Genomic DNA, 14,566 nt, shown 5'->3' with positions numbered 1-14,566 from the left:
GTTGAAGTTTAAAATGAAAGACTTGGGCCAGTTGAAGTTCTTTTTGGGCATGGAGTTTTCTAGATCACAAAAGGGGATCCATATAAGTCAAATGAAGTATGTACTGGAGTTGATATCAGAAATGAGGCTTAGAGGTGCTAAAACTGCTAGCACACCTCTAGAAACCAATGTCAAGCTGACCTCTTTTGAGTATGACAATCATGTAAAGGAGGAAAAAATGGAACCTAGTGATCAGTTATTAAATGATGCTGGTCCATATCAGAGACAAATTGGAAGACTCTTATATCTAACAATGACAAGAGTGGACATATCTTATGTTGTGCAGGTGTTGAGTCAGTTTATGCACAATCCTAAACAATCTCATATGGAGGCAGCTCTAAGGGTGGTCAGATATGTCAAAGCTGAACCATGTCTCTTGGACTGTTAATGCCTTCATTAAGCTCAGGCAAACTAGTAGCTTATTGTGATTCTGACTGGGGTGGATGTCTTGAGTCCAGGAGATCAGTTACAGGGTACACTGTGAAGTTTGGTAATGCCTTAGTATCTTGGAAGTCCAAGAAATAGGAGACACTAGCAAGGAGCTCTGCATAGGCTGAGTTCAGAGCCATGGCATCTACAATTGCTGAAATAACCTGGCTGGAAGGGTTATACAAAGAGCTAGGAGTTAACATTAAGCATCATGTACATTTGTTCTGTGATAGCAAAGATGCAATCCAAATTGCTGCTAATTCAATATTTCATGAAAGAATCAAATACATTGACATTGACTGTCATTTTGTAAGAGAAAAGCTTGTTCAAGGGTTGATTCAAACACTGCATGTATCGACAAAGGAACAACTAGCTGATCTGCTCACAAAGGGCTTAGGAAGACTGCCACATGAATACGTAGTTTCCAAGCTTGGAGTGAAGAACTTGTTTCAACCATCATCTTGAGGAGGGGTGTTGGTTAGACTTATAATAGCTAGGATTAGAGCAGTTCTCAAGATAATTATTCTTGAAGTAGGTAGAAAGTTAGAAAGTTGTTAGAGTTAGTTAGCACAGTAACTTTCCTTTATATAGACATAGCAATGTAAAGATACTTTTTTAATGCTTTCAGCTTAAGGAGAATGAGTTCTCTTTCTTCCATAATTCTCTCTGTATCTTCTTCTTTCTGATCCTTTTGCATCTTCTCGATGGTGATTATTCCATAAGTTTACAGTGCGCAATTTTTTTTTTTCAAAAGAAATATGTTATGTTGAAAATTGGCAACCGGTTATTTAATACAAGATTTTTTTTTTTGACATTTTTCATTCCTATAAATTGAGAGAGAGCAACAGAGAGTTATCCACAAACTATATTTTCTGTAATTGGTAAGAAAATAATGTGGAAATAATATTGTATTTCTTTGTTCCTTTATATTTGTTCAATTTTTCTTTTTTATTTATAATTTTTTTACTTGTTATTTTGACAAATTAAGAAAGAATAACTTTTTTTTTTACCTATTATATCCCCAATTTATTAATATTAAATTAATGTCTTTAAAAAATATAGTTAGTAAAGATCTTTGGGATCCTCTCANTTTTGACATTTTTCATTCCTATAAATTGAGAGAGAGAGAGCAACAGAGAGTTATCCACAAACTATATTTTCTGTAATTGGTAAGAAAATAATGTGGAAATAATATTGTATTTCTTTGTTCCTTTATATTTGTTCCATTTTTCTTTTTTATTTATCACTTTTTTACTTGTTATTTTGACAAATTAAGAAAGAATAACTTTTTTTTTTCTATTATATCCCCAATTTATTAATATTAAATTAATGTCTTTAAAAAATATAGTTAGTAAGATCTTTGGGATCCTTTCAATTAATAGGGATAAAAATGGTAAATTCACTATAACAATCAATATTTTCTTGATAGGTGTGTCAAGTCAAAATTTGACAAGTAAAAAGGGTCCGAGGGAGTAATAAGTTATGTGAAATTAAAGAATGTTGTTTATTTAGAAAGTGTGGTAGTTTCTTGATACCATCAGGTTATAATCACTGATATTAATTACTCCCTCTGTATAATAATAGTTGTTCACTATGTTATTTTAAGATGTCCAACAAATCTTGTCCACTTTAAGAAATCAATGAATAATTTTACATTTACTTCCTAATTTACCCTTATCATTAATTATAGTCATTTCTTCATTATATTTTTCAAGACATTACATTTATTATATTCAAAGGGTGATATAGTAAAATTTCCCTGTTATTTTTACTTTCTTAAAAAGTGTGCAAAGTCAATAGTGAACAAGTATTGTTGGACAGAGGGAGTATTTTGCTTGGGTATTATATTTTTATTCCGTTAAAATATTTGATGATATTATTATTCTCTTATTATTGCTATTTAATGTGGATATTATTCTTGGATGAGATTATTATTTTCCATTATTAGAATCATGACAAATAATAGTTTACTATTCTTTCAATTCCTCGGTCTTAGGAGAGATAATTATGAAAAATGATGTCTACGCACAAAAGTCATTTTTGACTATCAAGATATTAGGGACATTATAGACAAATGGTATATACAAAATTCACTACTGAGGAAATTGTCCCAAAATGCATCATTAAAGACAAATGAAGAAACCAAATCCATACCATTATTGTAGAAAGACAATAAAGGTTGTGGATTAAAGTTGATTGATTCCTAAGTTGCCTTCATTCACTCGTCTTGCTACTTCGGAACTGTTCAGATCAATAGGCCCTCGCGCTCATCCATCAGTTTTAGATGTGTTTGGATGATGGCATGGTTGAGAAAGTGGTTGATGCAACCACCTCCAAGAAAGGGAGATTTTGTAAAATTTTCTACAAGGAATTGATAATGTGAAGAAGATAAAACTTTAAAGGCTGATTTTGAAGTTATAAAAATTAAAGAATCTGAATACATTTTGAATTTTTGTTCAAAAGCGATAACTACTTTTAATCAACAGGTATGGGGAGGAAATAGATGATTTGTGTGTGGTAGATCTTCTCCTTTGCTCTTGTTAACCTGAATTTGGGTGAAATTATTATTTTTCCAACCGTGATTATTTAGGGTGACATGAAATTCTATCACTCCCACTATTAAGAGCAAAAATGTTAGTAGTGAATATTTAGGAGGCGGTATGACTTGAAAAATCATTATATTTGGTTCCATTTGTCAATTGGACCTTTCTACTTATCATTTTGTCAAACAAACACTTAAACTCGATAAAACACAATATTTTAAACTCCTATCTCACTTGATCATTGTGCATATAATACAACTAACTATACGTGATATTCAACGTTATTTTTTTACACATCATATATTTTTTTATGATACATCAGAAATTATATATTAAAAAATAAATAGTATAAAAAAAAGTATGATTTTTCTCTATCATTATCTGCTCTTTTCAATTTTCATCATTCCCCACCACTAGGGGTGTTCACGGTTTGGTTTGGGTCGGTTATTGATCAAAACCAAAACCAAACCAACTTAATCGGTTTTAAAATTATCAAAACCAAACCAAACCAAATATAATATACATTTATCGGTTTGGTTGTTTTCGGTTTTGGTTTAGTTTGGTTCGGTTATTTGGTTATTAACCATACATAAAAATAAAATAAACAATTCATTCAAAACGTGAAAAAGTGACAACAATCCATTCAAACAAAAAAATAGTTAGAATGACTGGCATTACAGAACTTTCGATCATTGACTTTACTAAATAAAACTTCAAAATTCACTATTTTGGCATAGAAGGAAGAGACAACGACATTTTTAGTCCCACAAAGAATTTTCATAGACACTCATATACATGAAACCAATAAGAAAAATGTTCTCACCTTGGACATTTTTTCTTTCATAAGTAAATTATAAAAATAAATTTTGATGAAACATATATAAAATCTCTAAAATTGTTTATGAATATAATATATTATGTATGTATAATAATAAAATTTATGTATATAACTTGTTGATTCGGTTCGGTTATTTCTTTGATTTTTTTCAAACAAAACCATAACCAAACCAAATACTACCGGTTCTTAACAATCTAAAACCAAACCAAACCAAAATCCAAATTAAATCGGTTCATTTAATCGGTTTGGTTTAGTTTTTCGGTTTGGATCGGTTTTTATCCAAATAATGAACACCCCTACCCACCACCTTACCCCCGAAAAGAACACCTCCTACTCCCACCTTTTCAATTTCATCATACCCAAAAACTTCCTCAAACACAAAATTCATTAACCACTATTTTTTGGTAGGCAAAAATTTTCATTTAACTATTGCAATATGAGTTCTATTTATTTTGAATCGATAAACCCAAATATCAAGGAAATTCCAATAAACTCCTAATAAAATTAATTTGTCTTATCAAANAGGAAATAGATGATTTGTGTGTGGTAGATCTTCTCCTTTACTCTTGTTAACCTAAATTTCGGTGAAATTATTATTTTTCCAACCATGATTATTTAGGGTGACATGAAATTCTATCACTCCCACTATTAAGAGCAAAAATATTAGTGGTGAATATTTAGGAGGCGGTATGACTTAAAAAATCATTATATTTGGCTTCATTTGTCAATTGGACCTTCCTACTTATCATTTTGTCAAATAAACACTTAAACTCGATAAAACACAATATTTTAAACTCCTATCTCAGTTGATCATTGGGCATATAATACAACTAACTATACGTGATATTCGACGTTATTTTTTTACACATCACATATTTTTTATGATACATCAGAAATTATATATTAAAAAATAAATAGTATAAAAAAAGTATGATTTTTCTCTCTCTCATTTTCTGCCCTGTTCAATTTTCACCATTCCCCACCACCTTACCCCCGAAAAGAACACCTCTTACTTCCACCTTTTCAATTTCATCATACCCAAAAACTTCCTCAAACACAAAATTCATTAACCACTATTTTTTGGTAGGCAAAATTTTTTATTTAACTATTGCAATATGAGTTCTATTTATTTTGAATCGATAAACTCAAATATCAAGGAAATTCCAATAAACTCCTAATAAAATTAATTTGTCTTATAAAAATAAATACTCTAATTTTTTTTGGAATAGATAATTTTGATAGAGTAAAATATAATCTAATTGACGAAAAAAGATATAATGAATAACTTAGTCAAATAGCTCTAGTAATTATTTTTATAGTAATAGTTGCCAAATTTAAATTCAAAATATAATTAATAAAATAAATTCCAATTAAAATTGATCTGTCTTATCAAAATATATAGTATAATCTTTCTTTCATAAACAACTTTTTATAGAGTAAAATAAAATCTAATTGACGAAAAAAAGATATAACAAATAACTAAGTCAAACAGCTTTACTAACTTTTTTAAAAATAATAATTTTGTAAGTGATATGGCATTACACAAGACACTATAAAAAGATTTAGATTGTCAATATATATAAATTTAAAAGAATTTTTCTAACTCATCATATTAATAAGCATGACTTGAAAATAGATAAACCTTCTTATGCATTTTGACTTTTAGATAATAGTTTTGACCAACAAAATTAAGAAATTTTTTATAATGAAAAAATTCTACATTTTAAATAGGGCTAGTTTCGAATATCTCTCTCTCTATATATATATATATATTTCTATTATATAGAAACATGAAGAGGAGGACGACCAAGGGCAAATCCATAAATAAGTAAAATGTATAGCTTAATAGTAGTTGTACTTCGTGCATGGGAAGAACTGAAATTCCAAAAAAACCACCTAAATTCTAGCATATTCTTGAGGCCAAATGGCTATCCACACATTGGAAGAGTAAAACAAATCACATACTTCTATAAATGTAGGGCTCATTGTTTTCTTCAAAGTTATCACAGTAGTTTTCTTACTTTTCCCTCCATTCCATATTAATTTAATTTTTGAGATGTTTCACATCCTTTAAGAAAAGTAGATTAAGACATAAATTGAACGTAGTTTTCCATTTTTATCCTTATTAATTATTGTCAAATTTATAATTAAAATAACTAAATATTAATTAATTACTAATTCTAATACTAACTAATGAAGGGTAAAATTGGAAGAACACTCTAAAAGTAGCCTTGAAAATTGAACAATTAAGTTAACTTAAAAAATAAAAAATGCCTCAAAAATTAAATTAATATGGAATGGAGGGAGTAATAAATTAATAACATTCAAAAATCATATAGAGTACCTTTTTTCTTTTTCTTAAAGTAGTGTAACATCCAATCTACTCAATTGTTGTATTTTGTTATTCCTTCTCAAATTCATAAATAATTTATATTCATCATATTTACAAAAAAAACAATTAATTTCATATAAAAGGCTATTATATATATAAAAATATATACACTAGACACAACATGCAAAAACATAACATAATAGATATATATATTTCTATTTCATTTAAAAATGTGATGAAGAGGACGACCAAGGGTAGTTCTGTAAATTAATAAAAATTCCAGCTTCAAGAAGTTGTACAATATGCAGAAAAAATGTTAAATTTCTGAAAAAAATCATTCAAGTTACAGTAAGCTGAAATGGCCACGTGGTTTCCAACCATTGAAAAAGTTAAAAAAATCTTGTGCACCGTCTAAAAATGTGGGCCCAGGGTCCAAATCTGTTTTCAAATGGTTGTCAGCGGTCACCCTTGTCATAAGAGTTTTTCTCAAAAATTAGCATTTAATATCATATATATTTTCTGTGAGTTGCTACTCCTTCCCTTTAATTCATAATATAACTAACGTGAGTATAAAACTATTTTTTCTCTAATACAATAAATATAAATATACAATGAAATTAGTGTGATAAAAACAAATACTCTTTTTGTTTTTATTTGTTTGTTCTATTTTCACTTGACATAAATTAAATAAAAAAGAGTAAAGAAGACATTTCAATTTTATAGTCTTAAATCAAAAATATATTATACTCTTTAATCTTGTGGTATTAAAATGTAACGTAAAAAATTAAAATTAAAGAATTACTAAAAAAAAGACATGTTTTAAGAATAAACTAAAAAAAAAAATGTAAGAGAAACAAATTGAAATTGAGTAAGTAGTATATTGATTTAAGATGAAAGAATAAAAAGTAATTTATTAAATTATAAATTTTAATTCATTATTTAATAGAGCATAAAAAGTACCACGACAAATTAGAGTAAAATTGGTCATAATTATATAAAACAAAAACATCCAAACATTTTTTCAAAAATGCCAAGTGTATCCCAATATTGTGATATTTAATGTGGATTTCATATTTTTCAATCATAATTATTCTTAAATATATGGAGTAATAATTAGTCTCATTTCAATGGTATATTAGTATAAATTTTTAATCCATTTATGATGTCAATTTTTTCTCCAAATTTACTCTATTTTATCATGTTTACTAAAAATGACTATTTTTATTTAAATAGTACTCCGTTTTAAAAAAATCAAAATATAAATCAATAATTAGTTATTACTATTCTTGATTAATTGATCTTTATATAATCATGCGTATTTGAAAGTTTAGATTATAAATATTTATTTATAAAAAGAATATAGATATATGTGATATATCAATGTGACAACTTAATATATTTTAATGTTTTATTTATGACCTATGATTTGCTCATATATAAAGATTGTATGAAAATTGAAAAATTATAATAGTTTACACGATTCAAGCCTGGTTTGTTTTAAATTAAAAATACTTTTATAAAGTATTAATGGAAGAAAACATCTTGATCATACATGTGTTTACTTTTCTTTCAGTAATTGATCGTATTCAACGCAATCATTAATCTATAGCCAATCATATATCAAAAGTTTATCATTTTCAATACAAAACGTAGGTAACTCTAATGTTTTGTATCCGTCACTCTCGACTTTTTTGTGTACTATGCAACCTCTATGTAGCATTGAGCCTACGGCTCCCATTCCTGTATGAATGTAATGTAGTAATATATATAATATTCTTATTTACCAAAAAAAAAAGGATTTATTTCATTGCTTTCAAATTGAAATGTTTTTGTGCAGTTTGGCATGGAAATTAAGGTAACATTAGAATGACTAAGGGCAATATCGATATTTCATATAATCAAGGCAAATTTGATATTTGATATTTATTTTAACAAAAAATTCTATAAGTCGTAAAATAATCATATATGTGGCTACATTATCAAAATTTAAGATTTAAAATTTTAAAATATATGTATGGCTTTATTTTCCAATTCTAAAATTTAAATTCAAAAATATCTATGTACTATATACATGTGGCCATATTTTCCTTCACATGTTATTATAAATTATATTATAAGTTATGAATTTTGTAGAAATCACACACGAGGTTGATATGATTTCTCTAGAAGTTACTTTTTAACACAAATAAATATATCTTTAGCTCAACCCTCATTTCACTCCCAACTTAAGTTTTCTCTACTCTCTCACCAAGCAAGCTTCTCTCACCCTTTTTTTCTCTTTTACTTTTTGTTCTTACTAAATTATTTATTTTAAGTGAAATGAATAATTTCTAACTTTTCTTTAGAAAATCACTATTGTTACTTTAACAGAATAGTGCAAATCTATCGAGGAATATATCTATTTAATATCATAGTATTAAGGAATATGTTTAGGACTGTTCATATTATTAATGTTATTGTTATAAGTTAAAAAATTATAAGTTTAAAACAAATAAAAACAAACAGTGTGAGAACAAATGTCTTTAATGTAGGAAGACCTAAAGGAGTTAATTAGTCATTTAAATATGTAACCGTCCTTTGTATGAATGTCATATATGATTTAATTTAGAATAAATAAAAAGCAGAGTTTTGAGACATTTAGTGGACGGTGGATAATGTTTAATGAAGTTGTTAAACACATTAGTTTTCAGATTATTCTTATTCTAAATATTCACTGCCAAAGCAAACAGAGGAGACTAGCAAACCACATCACTTCTTTATTCTCTTAAGGACTATCATAACAATGACATACGGAGCAATGCAAAAATAAATTGTCTCAAATTTGTTCCTACTTCAATTTCAATTGTGAACACATGTAATATACAAATAAATTGGACAATACTCACAAAGACTATACAAGTACGTACTTCCTATTATGTATATTTTTTAGGCATATATATATATATATATATATATATATATATATATGCATGATCAAAGACTTTACCGATCTAACATGCTTACGATTCAAACAAAATTAATGAACATAATAATCCTAGAACAGTTGAAATCCTTATATATCTTAACAAATTAGTGAAGTCCTCTATGAAAGCTTTCCTTGACTTCTCTATGCTCGCAACGCCACTACTAAAAGCACTATATTTTAACTATTATTTGTACATAAAATTAGAATATGACTTAAGAATGACAGGAACAAAGGTCTTAAGCAAACAATACTATCCAGGTAAAAGAATGTTGACAGTACGTAAAAGACTACGCACAAAAGGGCATGTGACATGATTATTTCAGCAAGTTCTTTCACCTACTAACACATTAGTTTTCATATCATTCTTTCTCTAAATATTCACCGTCAAAGAAACAGAGGAGACTGACAAATCACATCACCCTTTTCTTCTCTTAAGGGCTATCATAACGACGACATACAGAGCAATGAAAACAAAATTTCAGCTCAAATTTGTTCATGTTTCAATTTCAACTGTTAACATATGTAAGATACAAACAAATTGGGACAATACTCACAAAGACTTTTCAAGTACGTATTTCCTATTATGTATATTGTTTAGGCATATATAAGCATGATGAAAGACTTTATCAATAGAACATGTGTACGATTCAGACAAGATTATTGGGAGTATCGTAATTGAGCATAAGAGAAATTCTAATGACATACTTATCATGACATTTGTACTTTGAAATTTTTTATGTATTTATAAAAATAGTTTGACAATATTATTATAGATTAACCCCTTTTTATTGTATAGCAACAATATTTGTTTATGATAATCAAACTATAAAAGAAAAGAAGTCGTAATTATTCTTTTAAAATCATACACATTGGGTCCCGTGCATAGCACGGGCATTTCATATCTAGTATATATATATATATATATATATATATATATATATATTTTAAGGCAATCCAATAATTCATAAGTTCCTTACTTCCTTTTCCGAACCAATTAACCTTGTCCCCTCCCACTGGCCCCAATTTTCACCTTTTTATATACAGTTTATGTAAATCATTCAAAGAGTAAAATATTACTTTAAAGGTTTTAAATTAAACGTAATTACATAAATAAAAAAGCATTGTATACCTCACCTGCGTTAATGGAATAGGATATTGCTCCCTCCATTTCAAAATAAATGGTATATTTTCAAGCTAAAAATATTGCAGTACTTATTTTTAAAGGGAGAAAGTATTTCATTATATCAATATCTTGGGGAATCCTTACCAATGACTAGCTAGGTTTTTAAGTTAAGTTATAAAGTTGTATCAAATATTTTCTTAATATTATAGTAAGAATTCGATGAATATATTGTGAAACAACATTATATTGATGCAAGTAACTCTATTTGTAATTGCAAATAACCAATAAAAAAAACTATAATCATTAATTCTAGAGAACTGCAATTCCTTTTATTCCATTCTCTTGATCATATTTTCCTTTTCATTTTGTAATGGGATTGACTAGAACCATAAAGATGACGTCTTTCAAGTTATTTTTGGAAAAGGTATAATTATAAGCATCTTCATCTACATAAAAGAACTTTGTCACTCTTGTAAGGTTGAAGACTGACATGAGCAAAACTCTTGGTAGGTTTTAGGTATCCTCGATGCAAATTCTTCCATTTATTCTCTATTATTTTCCTAATCTCTAAGTTTGCTTCTTCTTCTGTGACGCGATATTCATTCATGTAACATTCAACACCTGTTACATCTCCTCTTTTTGTTTCTCTCTGCATATCCATAAGAGCAACAATCATTAGACAATTATAATCATATACACAAGAACCAAAATCTCTATGTAAACTAAATCCAGTCGAATGCCTCGTCGGTTGCTTCATCGCCCAGACCTAACAAAGAAGCAGTAGCAAGAGATGGCATATATACCGCTAGTTTTGAGCCTAATTAATGAGGGGAGGATTGTCAAAGTCCATATAAGAAGAACCATCGATGTGAGACTGTTTTTCATCCTTCAACACTTCACAAATTATTACATGCCAAAATAAAAGTTGTAAGCTTACTCCCTCTGTTTCGTTAATTTAATAAACAAACATACTACCTTTCAATTGCGTCTGTGAGGAGAGTAAGTTCATGTAATGTTCCATAGGTATCATAGATGTCGTCGGTAATTGAAACGAAACATAACACTTTGGTTAGTATAATCCTCGCAACCTTATATTGGGGCTCAAAGTACACACCCAAAGACCACAAGTACAACTCAACCACTCTGTGTCTAGCAAAAGCTAATTCATTTGCCAAGTCTAATTCTTTCCACCACCTAAAGTGTAAAGTTAAATGTGAAAATCAATATAAAAAATCTATATTTTTATTTTAATAAATAGTGTTGTGATATTATTGATTGTGTATCTTGCTAGTTACCTTGTGNATTAATTCTAGAGAACTGCAATTCCTTTTATTCCATTCTCTTGATCATATTTTCCTTTTCATTTTGTAATGGGATTGACTAGAACCATAAAGATGACGTCTTTCAAGTTATTTTTGGAAAAGGTATAATTATAAGCATCTTCATCTACATAAAAGAACTTTGTCACTCTTGTAAGGTTGAAGACTGACATGAGCAAAACTCTTGGTAGGTTTTAGGTATCCTCGATGAAAATTCCTCCATTTATTCTCTATTATTTTCCTAATCTCTTAGTTTGCTTCTTCTTTTGTGACGCGATATTCATTCATGTAACATTCAACACCTGTTACATCTCCTCTTTTTGTTTCTCTCTGCATATCCATAAGAGCAACAATCATTAGACAATTATAATCATATACACAAGAACCAAAATCTCTATGTAAACTTAATCCAGTCGAATGCCTCGTCGGTTGCTTCATCGCCCAGACCTAACAAAGAAGCAGTAGCAAGATATGGCATATATACCGCTAGTTTTGAGCCTAATTCATGAGGGGAGGATTGTCAAAGTCCATATAAGAAGAACCATCGATGTGAGAATGTTTTTCATCCTTCAACACTTCACAAATTATTACATGCCAAAATAAAAGTTGTAAGCTTACTCACTCTGTTTCGTTAATTTAATAAACAAACATACTACCTTTCAATTGCGTTTGTGAGGAGAGTAAGTTCATGTAATGTTCCATATTAGGTATCATAGATGTCGTTGGTAATTGAAACGAAACATAACACTTTGGTTAGTATAATCCTCGCAACCTTATATTGGGGCTCAAAGTACACACCCAAAGACCACAAGTACAACTCAACCACTCTGTGTCTAGCAAAAGCTAATTCATTTGCCAAGTCTAATTCTTTCCACCACCTAAAGTGTAAAGTTAAATGTGAAAATCAATATAAAAAATCTATATTTTTATTTTAATAAATAGTGTTGTGATATTATTGATTGTGTATCTTGCTAGTTACCTTGTGATATCACATAGCTCCCTTTTATACATCTTCTGCAATGTATTGAAGTCCAATTTTGCAAAATTTAATAACACTTGATCACATGATTTATCTTCTTGGTAAAATGATATGTATTTTCTAGTTGCAACCCTGTCTATAGTTTTGTTGATTGGATACTTTAGGGCGTTGCTCACTTGTATCGAGAGAGAATTACTCAATTTAGGCAACATTAACTTCAAATGAGTGGTGCTGAAATTAACTGCTTCATCCAAAATTTCTTCATCATGTATTCTGAATTGTGCCGCCTCGTACAAGCTTAATAATCCTTGCATGTTGTTAACCAATGCTCTATTATAGTTTCCTTGGTCATCGGTGAACTTCCTGAAAACATCTGTTTTAGACCAAAAGTGTTAAAAGCTTCTTTTGTTTTTTAAGTGTTGTATCTAGTCAGCTAATGTCACATAAATTGGATTGGATGGCGTATTACTTACCGGATGAGACATAGTAACCTTGCTGCCTATGTAATCGAAAGCTTAAAGCAACAGCATGAAGGTTACTACATTCACCAATCCATTCTTCATAACCATAATAGATTTCACTCAATGATTCCTCAATCTCATGATCAAAATGGTACGTCACTCCAAGCAATTGGATTGTGTTGATAAGTTCAAGTTTTTGCAAAGATTTGGAAGGAGAAATCATGACTAGCATTTTTCTCACTTCTTCTTTTAGATCCTTATGTTCCTTCTCTTCCCATTCATTGTCTCCCTATACGCGTAAATAAATAACTTTGTTTAGATATATGTTTCTTTGTGCTTCAAAAATTATTTGCAAACAGAATATGGATCAAGAGTGTTTCAACTGAAAACAAATGGACAAAAGCATAGACAGTACTGTCACAGTGTTAGTCGCAAGAAAATACATGTTTTCATTATAAGGTCATATTTATTTTCATATGTTGTCCCAGATCACCTTATCTTATTTTCAAGATTACAAATCTCATATTTTTCAAAAGGCTTACTTGTAAATATTTTCGAGTGACTTGAAAGTGTAAAAAAACAGAATTTTACTCAGCCAACACATAAAACATAAACTCAAATTAAAACATGAACACACTGGGCATTCAAATTTACTGAGAGATAAGCGTAAGCAAGAAAATGGTCTCCCTAAACAGTTGGATGATGATTGTCACTCCGACGTATAATCTTCGCCTCACCACCAAATCCGTCTATTTTTCTTTTATTTTCTTGTTAACTGAGTTTGGATTAATAGAGAAACTAAAGACGTAATAATATGCTTAAGGTTTGATAACGGCTGGCCTTTCTCAACTGGAAGCTCAAAATGGGGGGAAAACCACTGAACAAGTATTTCCTTTAATACATGTTTTCATTATAAGGTCATATTTATTTTCTAATTTATCTAATATGGTCGAAGTATACCTAACATATATACTCGATTATACATGGTGCGTGTATATTGTGTATATTTATGTATATTGGTATGTATAAATATGTATGCAGATGTATATGTATATTTCTATTAGTATAAAATATACATTATCTATACATTGTGTATATATATATATATTGTAAACTAGATGATCCAAAGATATTGGGATGTAACTTTCTCTTCTCTCTTTTATGGGTTTCTTAGGTAAATGTACCACTTTAGGGGGCTCTTTTTATAAGAAATAAATAAGAAACAATTAAGAGAAAATTATTGAAGTCACAATCTTATCTATTTAACTCTAAATAAGTAAAAAATACATATTTATTATTTTTTTCTCTTTTTGCAATTTTTTATTAAAAAAATTGTATCTAAATTATGACTTTTTTAAAAACTGTTTTAAAATTAAAATATTGAAGAATTGAAACATACCTCAATGATACCACGACAATATGTAGATATACCATAATGATATCATGGATGATTGAGTAATCTCATCGAAGGACTGAAACAAACCTCAATGAAAACAGTGTTCATGTAACACCCCGTATCCGAAAATAGACCAGATTGC

The 14,566-nt window shown here is 28.9% G+C and overlaps 1 pseudogene; it reads right to left on the bottom strand.

Annotated features, from left to right (window-relative positions):
* The window catches only part of LOC125849985 (sesquiterpene synthase 15b-like), a 43,427-nt pseudogene extending 29,632 nt beyond the window's left edge, over positions 1-13,795 (bottom strand).
* Positions 13,796-14,566: the final 771 nt, after the last annotated feature.

This window comes from Solanum stenotomum, unplaced genomic scaffold (genome assembly GCF_019186545.1).
Source record: "Solanum stenotomum isolate F172 unplaced genomic scaffold, ASM1918654v1 scaffold12435, whole genome shotgun sequence".
In the NCBI taxonomy this organism is placed as follows: domain Eukaryota; kingdom Viridiplantae; phylum Streptophyta; class Magnoliopsida; order Solanales; family Solanaceae; genus Solanum; species Solanum stenotomum.
The sequence above is the reverse complement of the archived record's forward strand: the minus strand, read 5'-3'. Positions and strand labels throughout refer to the sequence as shown.